Below are 2,268 nucleotides of genomic sequence, written 5' to 3'. Positions count from 1 at the left end.
GGCCAGATCCGGCGAGGGTCCGGCCGGATCTCGCCGCTCCGACCATCTCCCTCCTCCGACGAACCGCTCCGGTGCCACTCCGGCGACCTCGAATTCCGGCCAGATCCGATCTGGAAAGCTCGGTTGACTTTCTTCTCCCCCCGTTTTTTTCAGTGTCATATTCTATGTTAAATTTGTTGCATCTTCATCGCATCACAACTTTGCACCCGTGGCTCCGTTTTGGGCGTTTAGCATACCAAATTGTTCGCCTCGAAGAGTACATCATTTCATTCCATTGCATCATTTACATTTGAGCTCATATTGATGCCCGAAATGCTATTGGAAGAAGGCTTCATAATGTTAGTTTCAGAATCTTATCAGCACGAGCTCTTTTGTCATTTTTGCCATGATTGATGTGTGCATCCTATGGACTTGATCCCTAAATGTGTTTTGAACTAGGCTATTTCTTCTTTACATAGGTGCTTACCATGTATTTTTGTGATCAATTTTGTAAATAGCACAAGCATGCAAACTAGGCTTCGTGATAATGCTGATTTTAGTTCCTGTTCTGCTGTAATTTTGATGCCATGTAAATATGTTGCTACAGAGATATCCATGCATAATTTGAGATACTTCAGTAAGGGTGTTTTTAAAACGTGGTTTTGCTCTATCCATCCATTGTCTTGGTTGCAATTATGGAGTAGTCTAGCATGTCATTTTCATGCTCTAATTTTGCTTCCAAATGTTTCCTGGCAGATTGTTTACATGTTATTCAATTTTGCCGGGGTTGTTGTAGTTGATCCGGATATGCTATGATGTTGTTTCTTGCCATGTATAGCTTCTATGACATGTCTTCTTGATGGATGTATGCTTAGTTTATCATGGGATGCTCTGTAGTGAGTGCATCAAGCTCACGAAGGTGTCTTCGTAATTATGTCAATGCCATGCTTTGTTTGCTGAATCTGCTAACGAAACTTGCTATGTTTACTTGGGTGCCATCATATTTTCTGATCCTTTTTGGCTTATGGTCAGTAAGGGACTTTTGATCTATGCCTTGAGTAGATTCATGTCATGCCTTGCTTTGCTATTATAAGTTCCTGTAGCATGTTGATAAATTGCTCTGAACATTGCTTCGTGATGCTGTTTATGCCATGCCCAACCTGATATTTTTTGCACTTTCTCCATGCTTGTTTGAACCTGTTATGATTTGATTTAGCCGTAGCTCAGTGTTCCTCTTTTGTAAAGCATCTCCTGTACATCACTTCCATATGATTTATTTTCATGTTGGGGTGCTGTAGCATAATTTCTTGTTGCATGCTAAGTAGCATCGTGCTGTTAATCGCAGCTTTGTGCCATACTTGTCTTGCTTGCCATTTGCAAACCGTGCATCCGTTCACGGTGATCTCTATATCGATTTCAACCAAAATCATCTCATCTTTCCAGCGGCATATTTGGTTTGCCAAGTTGATGCCTTGTTCATCTTTTTCCTCCCGGAGCACGCATATGCATTGCATATCACATCTCGCATATCATGACATGTATTGCATCATGTTATTTGTGCATTGCACCGTGATTTATTGTGGTTCCTTGCTTGTGTTCTTGCTTTGGGTAGAGCCGGGAGACGAGTACGTGCACGAGGAACCTGTTGAGTACGCTAGCGAGGATCAAGCCTTCGACAACTCTGAGAACCTTGCAGGCAAGATGACCATACCTTCGATATCACTTCTATCTTTGCTTGCTAGTAATAGCTCTATCGTTATGTTAGCTCTACCTGCCATTGTTTACCAGGCCTCCCTATTGCCATGTCAAACCTCTAACCAACCTGTCCTAGAAACCATTGTTTGGCTATGTCACCGCTTTTGCTCAGCCCCTCTTATAGCGTTGTTAGTTGCAGGTGAAGATGAAGTTTGTTCCTGGTCGGAACATGGATATTTTGGGATATCACAATATCTCCTATTTAATTAATGCACCTTATATACTTGGTAAAGGGTGGAAGGCTTGGCCTTATGCCTGGTGACTTGTTCCACTCTTGCCGCCCTAGTTTCTGTCATACCGGTGTTATGTTCCTTGATTTTGCGTTCCTTACATGGTTGGGTGATTTATGGGACCCCCTTAACAGTTCGCTTTGAATAAAACTCCTCCAGCAAGGCCCAACCTTGGTTTTACCATTTGCCACCTAAGCCCTTTTCCCTTGGGTTTTCGCGAGCCCAAGGGTCATCTTTATTTACCCCCCCCCCCCTGGGCCAGTGCTCGTCGTGAGTGTTGGTCCAACCTGTCAACCGCCGGTGG

This window comes from Triticum dicoccoides, chromosome 4B, assembly GCF_002162155.2.
Source record: "Triticum dicoccoides isolate Atlit2015 ecotype Zavitan chromosome 4B, WEW_v2.0, whole genome shotgun sequence".
In the NCBI taxonomy this organism is placed as follows: Eukaryota; Viridiplantae; Streptophyta; class Magnoliopsida; order Poales; family Poaceae; genus Triticum; species Triticum dicoccoides.
Note: the sequence above shows the minus strand (reverse complement) of the source record.